Source organism: Nannospalax galili, unplaced genomic scaffold (genome assembly GCF_000622305.1).
Source record: "Nannospalax galili isolate Female #2095 unplaced genomic scaffold, S.galili_v1.0 scaffold527, whole genome shotgun sequence".
Classification (NCBI taxonomy): domain Eukaryota; kingdom Metazoa; phylum Chordata; class Mammalia; order Rodentia; family Spalacidae; genus Nannospalax; species Nannospalax galili.
In genome coordinates this window covers 385,276-394,019 of record NW_008355476.1, presented here as the reverse complement: position 1 = coordinate 394,019, position 8,744 = coordinate 385,276, and the positions used below count along the sequence as shown (strand labels likewise).

The 8,744-nt window shown below is 40.6% G+C and overlaps 1 protein-coding gene across 1 annotated transcript in view; it reads right to left on the bottom strand.

Annotated features, from left to right (window-relative positions):
• Window positions 1-7,226: 7,226 nt before the first annotated feature.
• The window catches only part of Dusp11 (dual specificity phosphatase 11), a gene marked incomplete in the record, with an annotated part of 13,313 nt that continues 11,795 nt past the window's right edge, over window positions 7,227-8,744 (bottom strand). Inside the window, 1 exon segment of the mRNA XM_008852869.3 lies at window positions 7,227-8,744.

Here is an 8,744-nt window from a genome sequence, read left to right as displayed (position 1 = left end):
AGTTAGAATTGTTACAGGGGACATGGGACCCCCTTTCTGGATTCTAAGCCTCATTTCATTTAAAAAAAAAAAAAGAATGGGTGCAAACTGAAGTTTGGGACAATTTTATTAGCATTTAAAATAAAAAAAAAAAAAAAAAAGGCCAAATGTGGTTCATGCCTATAATCTCAGCTCAAGAGAGGCAGACAGGTAGATCCTTGGCCCTCACTGGCCAGACAGCTAGCCCACTTGGTAAGTTCCAGGCCAGAGACCCTGTCTCAGAAAGATTGATGGCTCCTGAGGAATGATACCCGAGGTTGTCTTCTGTATACATGTGTACACACAAACAAAAGTAAAAACATGTCTGTGCCAAGACATCATTGGTTACAAATTTGAGTTCAGTGGGACAGAATGTCCCCATGTGCAGACAGGCAGTGACTCATAGAGGCCTGAAATTCATTGTGAGCTAGCCTCCCAAGAGTCAGGAAAGTGGCCAGGACTGGAAGGAATCTTGCCTAACCTGGCCATACTTCCACCACAGCTGAGGGTCCCCTGAAAACACACACCCTGTGTATGGCAAAATGATACACTGGGCTAAGGAAGTAAAGGGCACTTACTAGAAAAGGCTGAAACAGGCTGAACTGTTCTGGCTAGCCTCTTATTATGACAGGATGTTTCGTTCTCAGTACATTCTAGTTATTCTTTTTTGTAAATTACATTTATTGTGTGTGGGCACACTATGGTACACGTGGTCAGAGAACAACTATTGAGAGTCGGTTCTCTCCTTCAACTATGTGGGTCTAGGGATAAAACTTGGCTTGTCAGTCTTGGTGGCAAGTTCCCTTACCCAGTGAGTCATCTTGCTAGACCCATCCTAGTTATTTTTGAGCACCACAAATGAAGAGAACTGTCCTTCCACATGTTCATAAATATTTATACACTAGAAGTAATGCCTGTCAGTGTATAAGTTCATACAGTGAAATACTACTCAGGTAGTAAAGGATTGAACTACAGATACTTCCATAGTACATCAAACAGATGAATCTAAAAAACATTCTCAGAAAAAAACAGGAAAAACTAAAATCACATTACTATAGATTTCAGTTAACTAGGAAGTAGAAATTTATTGTACGGTGACTGCTTATGATGGAAGACACTGACTTTAAGGGAATGCCAGAACTTTAGGGGGAAACCAATGTTCTGTAGCTTGTTCTTACAAGAATATAAAAATTTGCCAAAATTCATCAAACTATACAAGAGCATATTTTGTAGGCCACAGATTATGCCTTAACAAATTTGATTTTAAAATGCATTTAAAAAGTTGTTTCAGTTTACAGTAGCTTACCTGAAACCATCAGAAGCTCGCAGCAACTCACATGTTCAGCAGGTAAATTGATAAACTGTCACATCCACACAAAGAGATACAATTTAGTAGTAAAAAATACCAACTATTGCAATATCCTTTGATGGGGATGATCTCAATGATGTTGAATAAAAGCAGCCAGACACAAGAAGAGATCACACTATGACTCTGTTTGCACGAAACCATGATGACAACAGATCATTTGTTTGGATTCAGGGTCAGGGTGGGAAGGAGGCATGAGGCACCTGGAATAATACATTCTATTTTGATTGTAGCTTCATGGATTTATTCATGTGCAGATATATCTAAATAATTTCAAACATATATAGTGTATCAATGCTAACTCTAAAATCATTAATTTTAAAAACATTTTTAAGTTCTATGTATATGAGTGTTATGCCTGCATGTAAGTGCACCTGTGCTCTGCAGTGTCTGTTGAAGTCAGGTCCCCTGGAACTGGAGTTACAGTTATTAGCTGCCATGTGGGTGCTGGGATTTGAACCTGGGTCCTCTGCAAGAGCTCTTAACTGCTGAGCTATCGCTCCAGCCCCGAAAAAAACATTTTTAAAGACACAGTGAGGCCGGTATTAGGTGGATCCCTGGGGGCTCATTGACCAGCCAGCTTACTCAAGCAAGCTGTAGGCTAATGACAGACTCTGTCTTAGTGCCTCCTGAAGAATGAATACAAGGCTGTCCCTTGACCTACACACACACACACACACACACACACACACACACACACACACACACATACACACACACACTGAAAATACTAAATGCAGATGAAGATGTAATTAAAACACTCATATCTGGTTGGAAAATGCAACACAGTACAACCATTTGGAAAAGCTTGGCAGTTTATTATAAAGTTAAACATGGCAGTAATCCCACTCCAAGGGAAGTAAAAGATGTTCACATGAAACTATACAACAACAAAAAATATTTATGGCAGCTCTGTTAAAAATTTGAAAACTATAGACAAATACCTTTTAACTTGTCAATGGATAAGCAAAGTCTAAGATAGCCATACAATGGAATAGGAACTCAGGAACAAAAGGAAGAATGGTGGATCCACTTAGTAAGCATGGATAATCCCAAAGCAGTACACTAAAATGAAAGACCCATCCAGAAGTCTATACACCAATTCCACCGAGATGACATTCCAGAAAAGGCAAAGCAGTAGAAGCAGAGACAAACTCGATTGGCAGTTGCCAGGGACTGGATTGGTGGGATTAGCTGCATAGTGTGAGGGAAACTTTTTCAGTAGGTTGTTGGGGGAGGGGGATGGACTTTTATATTCCAGTTGTAGTGGTGGTGGTTACAAGCCTGTATGTATATCAAAACTCACAGAACCCTATACTAAAAAGTACTGCATTTTAGTGGTTTTTCTAAAGAAAGTCATCTCAGAGATGATGATTCCTTTTTCTACAGCTGCAGGGGAGATCATTATGCATCACAGGCAAGCTGGTTCAAAAGAGCTTGACACATGCTAAATGAGAGCTTTCATATCAACACTATTCTCCATGGGATAGACTTGAATATTCATAACTGTTACTATGTGTTAAAATGAATACAATTCTAACCCAGAATCCATATCATGCAAATATAATACCCCACATGAAACTTTAAATTTTTAAAAATTATTTTTATTTATGTGTATGCGTGTGTTGCCTGCATGTAGATAAGTGCACCCGTGTCATGCAATTCCTGCAGAGGGCAGAAGAGTCTGTCGGATACCCTGGAACTGGAGTTATGGACAGTTGTTAGCTGCCATGTGGGTGCTGGGATTCGAACCTGGGTCTTGTGCAAGAACAGCCAGCGTTCTTAATGCTGAGCCATCGCTCCAGCCCCGAAACCTTAATGCTTTTCAAATTTATTATCTTTATTTTATGTGTATGAGTGTATTGCCTCCATATATGTATGTGCAAATGCCTGTGGAGGTCAGAAGAGGATGGTGAATCTCCTGGAACTGGAGTTACAGACAGTTGTTAGCTACCATGTGGGTGCTAGGAACAAAACCCAGGTCTTCTCTAAGAGCAGTCAGTGCTCTTAACTGCTGAGCCATCTCTCCAGCCCCCAAACCTTAATTCTTGATAAATTATTACCATAGATGTTACTGACATTTGTGTTCTCAAAAGATGTGCTTGTAGAATTCCAACATCAAATCAGTGGGAAAGATTCATCAGGTACATATCACTCCTATATGTGGATGAACAATTAAGAGGCCATGACTGCCAGATATTAAAAATACCTGAGGTCTTCTAGAGAGCAAGGATTAACACACTAGCATTTTATCTGATGCCAGTAGACAGGTAGAAACAGAGTGGTGAGGAGGAGGAAAGAGTACCTGAAATAAGGAACAACACAAAGCTGTGTAATGCAAGGTGTTACCTCTCAGGTTTTAGTGAGCCAAGACATGCAGGCTGCCTGACATGGTGTTCACTTAGTCTGGACTTTGTCTGGAGGGCTCACTAAATAAAACCATGAGTATCAGCAGCAGGAAACAGGAAGGGGCATCAGTTGCCAGGCCCCTGCTGGGATTCCCAGAGTTCTAGATCACTGCCTTACCCTCTGGCAGCAACTCATGCCAGATCCTATTACCTACTGTATAGCATTCCCTTTAACATGTCTTAGTTTGAAGATCTTAGATTGCTGGCAAAGGCAAAACAGAGTGTGGCCCTAGTGGGGGGGGGGAGGTTACTGTCACACAGGATGGGGATCAGGGACTCTCATGTGGTGTGGTGGCACAGAACCTGAAGCAGCATGATCTATAAACTCAATAATGGCAAAATGTTCTGTGTAGAAAAAGGGATCATTCATTGTGGGGTGGGTTGGGAGAGAAGACTTTACAAAGGTGTTATTCATACAGTGAGAATGACTGGCTCAGAGACCACAGGTAGGACAACAGTCAAAGGAACAACTCAGACCCAAAAGACAAGAGTGACATAAATTTATATGGGCCAATATACCCATGAAATGGCTGGTATACAGACATGAAGCAGGACATAGTAAAGACTTTGAAAAGTCAGCTTGCTATAAGATACAGTAAGCATTGACAGGGAGAAGGAAAGGGACATCAATGAGCTTGTTTTCAATTCTGGGAAGCTGTTAGCTTCCACGGGAAGGAGGTTCAGATAGGATCCTACATAGGGCCTCTCTCTATAGTGTATTATAGCCATGTTGTGACAGCGTAATCAATGGCCTTCCCTCTCGGATAAACTGTGTAACAATCATGCTTATCAAACTGAGGACAAACTCCCCCAAACAATTTATTTGGCAATTAGATTCTCAATATACTGGCTCTGAGGCCTGGATTTCTAGCCTGGAATAAACCAAACCTCACTAAAATGGCAGTAAAGGAATTTTTAAAGATGCAAATGCAAACGGGGGTGGGGGGTGACAGATGAGAGTCAGCAACAAAGTTTTCAAATAAAAAAAAACGATGTTGAGAACATAAAAAATATAATACATCCAACTAGAAAAAGAGCTAGCTGTAGGAAATTAAGTATTTCCTACATGAGCTGGGCATGAGGACATCCCCTGTCGTCCTACTTGCTCAGGAGACTGAAATAGGAGGGTTACTTGAGCCCTAGCCCTGGAGCTCAAGACAGCCTGGGCAACATACTGAGACCCTGCCTCTATTAAAAAGAAAAAAAGGACAGAAAATATTTCTACATGTCTTATATATTATATAAGATACTGATTTCTAATCGCTCAGAAGGGGGCTGGAGATATAGATCAATGGCAGAGTGCATGCCTAACATCACAAGACCCTGTGTACCATCCCAGTCCCACAGCAATATATATGCAGAAGAAAAAATACTAGGAAAAAATTAATAGAAAATAAGAGAGAAAAACTATAATTAGAGATACATTTCAGAAAATCCAATATTCAACTACAATTTTCCCTAAATGACAACAGCATTAAATGGAAATTTCTTACCACTTACCAGATTTAAAGGGTTCACTTTGTATATAGCATTGTGGATAAAAAATATATTACGACCTCTGAGACAAGGATGACAAGAATGCTAAGAATTCAAGAAAAAATTACAGGTTACAAACAAAAGCTTTGCAATCAGAACTCCACAGAATTAACAGCCAACAGTAAAATCCAGAATAGTATGAATAGATACGTTAAAAAGTGCCCACCTGAAACTCTACTACTAATCAAACCATAGGTGCAGAGAGTCAAACTCATTTCCATGATTCAGCTGTTCAAAAAATTTACATTTAGCCGGGTGTGGTGGTGTACTTTTAGTCCCAGTACTTGGGAGGCAGAGGCAGGCAGATCTCTGTGAGTTCGAGGTCAGCCTGGTCTCCATAGTGAATCCAGGCCAGCTGTGGCTACAGAAAGATCCTGTCTCAAAATCACCAAAAAAAAAAAATTTTTTACATTAAAAAATTTATCTTGCTGACCCTTACAAAGCTAATGAAGGACATAACCCACCAAATGGGGAAATAAAATGGTGAAAGCAGCAGCCACAGAATCTACAGAATCTAGGAGACACAAGAGACGCCTATGAAATGAACAAGGTGAGGAAGAGAAAGCCCAGGACAAGAGCCAGACCCCAGGTCTAGTGAACAGCCAGTGTGCCTTTGACCTGAGTTGTGTTCCCCCAAATTCCTATGTTAATGTTCTAAGTTCCAGGATCTGAAAATGTGAGGCAAACACATTAAAATAAGGTCTCTTGGGCGAGCCCCAATCCAATGACTGCCAAAGGCATAGCTTAGTAGTACAGCATCTGATCCTCTCTCAGCACCAACAAAAAAGGAAAAAAAAGAAAAAGAAGAAAAAAAGAGCTACATTGACATGGAAGACCATATAAAGACAGTGAAGTACAAGTCGTGCAAAATCCAACCCTGCTGACCCCCTCATCTTCCCAGCCTCTAGAACTATGAGAAAATAGAAAATTCTCATAATCACACCATCCAGTCTGTGATGCTCCATTATAACAGCCCTAGCCAATGAATTCAGCACCTAAAATGAACAGATTAGGAGGCTCCAGAAGAGGATTCAAACCAAAAGGATGTATCACCCATAGTGAGACATTTTATGCTATTGGAGATATGGAGGAGAAATTAGCATAAGAGAAAAGAACTAAAAAAATAGGCAAAATGTGAAAAGGGGCACAGGAAGAAAACACAACCATGGAACACTATGGCTGATGAAGACCGTCCACTTAGTAACAAGTACTTCATCAAAAGTTAGAAATCAGATATGGTGCAGTATAGTGTGGTGTGGTATGGGGTGGTGTGGTACAGTGTGATATGGGGTTGGGTAGTGTAGGTAAATAGAGAGCTAAAGTCCTTATCTGCCAAAGAAGAATTCATCAACCAACAAATTGAAAAATGAAGAAATGGCAATCGATAAGCATACTTCTTAAATAACAGAGGAAATACATAAGACAGAGAAGAAATACTTAAGGTGGCTGCCTTTGAGAAATGACAGTCATGGGGAGCACAGAGCACCTTTTTACATGGTAATCCCAGAAAAGCTACTTGAAAAAGTATTCATGTGTGTTTTTAAATGGCAACACATAATTTTAAATATTTTTTAAAAATTTTATATAATGTGCATGCGTGTATTGCCTGCATGTGGGTTAAGTGCACCCCCGTCAATGCAATGCCTGTGGAGGACAGAAGAGGCTGTTGGATCCCCTAGAACTGGAGTTAACGGACAGTTGTTAGCTGCCATGTGGGTGCTAGGATTCAAACCCAGATCTTCTGCAAGAACAACCAGCGTTCTTAACCACTGAGCCATCTCTCCAGCCCCCAAAATACAATTTTAAAAGCCTTAGCCGGGTGTGGTGGCGCACGCCTGTAGTCCCAGCACTTGGGAGGCAGAGGCAGGCGGATCTCTGTGAGTTCAAGGCCAGCCTGGTCTACATAGTGAGTTCCAGGACAGCTGGGGCTACAGGGAGACCCTGCTTCAAAAAGACAAAAATAAATAAACAAATAAAAGCCTACATAGACCATTAGAATTTCTTTTAAAAAGGAAGCTACTGCTTCCTTTCACTAGAGGCCTTTTAACGGTGTGGAAGCCATCTGACAAGAGCCAGACCAGCATATGCAAGAATATCAGAGTCACTAGATATCCAATGGTAAACATGGTTTTTAACAAGGCCGTGTTGATAACAAAAGTGGGGAGAAATAGGACAAGGATCAGAAATAAGTTTTGAAAGTGGCAGAGCTTATGTGATGGCCCTCTGTTGGCAGTGTCCTCAGAAGCTGCTGTCAGGATGTTGTTTACATCTGTGAGATGGCTGAACTTTTGTTCCTACCCCTGCTCTTTTCCTTTTTTGCCTCACAACTGTCTGCTCCAGTTTCTTCCAATATGAACCTTTATAGTACATCCTGGAGAAGTCTGCAGGAGGAGCCTTATAGCAAGAAGGACCTTTGTATCTCCATTAAATGTGGTGAACTGAAAACTTTAGGAGCCATCACTTGGCTGTACAGCAACTTGACTGAGCAAATTAGCCAGAGGCAAGGAGAACAGATGAATTACAAGTACTTCCTGAAAGGCCAGCTGCACGTTTGCATATGAGAGAGAAGAGAAACTATCCTGTGTAGCATCAATGATACAAATCCTCAAAATCAGAGGCTTTAAAATTGAAGCCACGTTTGCCCAAGTGTTCACCAAACAATCGCTGAGGTTTACTACATGTCATGATAATGAGTCACTTCCTGAGTAAGCTGAAGTAATTAGCACCCTTCCAAGCAGCCTGTTGTATGTTCCAGAGAAAGAGCACCATTCCAGTATGGGAAGCAACTGAGAGAGATCCTGGACCACAAAGTTCAATAAAGGAGCAATAACATCCTCAAGTCTTCCCATAAATCCTAGGATTAATGGTTATGTCCTAATCTGTTTAACCTTTAAAAATCTAAAGATATCGTCAAGCCTTCTGGACAAGTTCTACCTGTTGGTGACAGTTACCCTCCCAGGTAAATAACTTAATTAACTAGCACTCTGGTTTATCAGTCAGATTACTCCTGTGTGACCTGGCAATCAATACCTAACATTTTACATGTCCACTCATTAGATGGCTTCTGGCAGTTCAGTGAAAAGAAGTTGGTCATATCCCACAACTGACTGGCAAAGAAAGGATACCTAATCACAGAAATGCTACAAGTATGGGGAGTGTAGATGCAAAAATTAATTAATTAATTAAAAAATGTCTCCTGGGTAGATTTTTAATAGAAAGTTTGAACACTTAGGGAAAATGATGCCCAGAAAGATTTGGTCAGTAATAGAACATGATAAAAACACTAAAAATTTCTGCATCGACACACCCCCATACCAAAATGTAGTCAGAAGAAAGACAGAGGGAAAACAAGGCAGGTTTAAAAAAGTAATTTGCAAGGCAAGTTAATAGTTCACCCATTCTAAAATCTTCCTTTA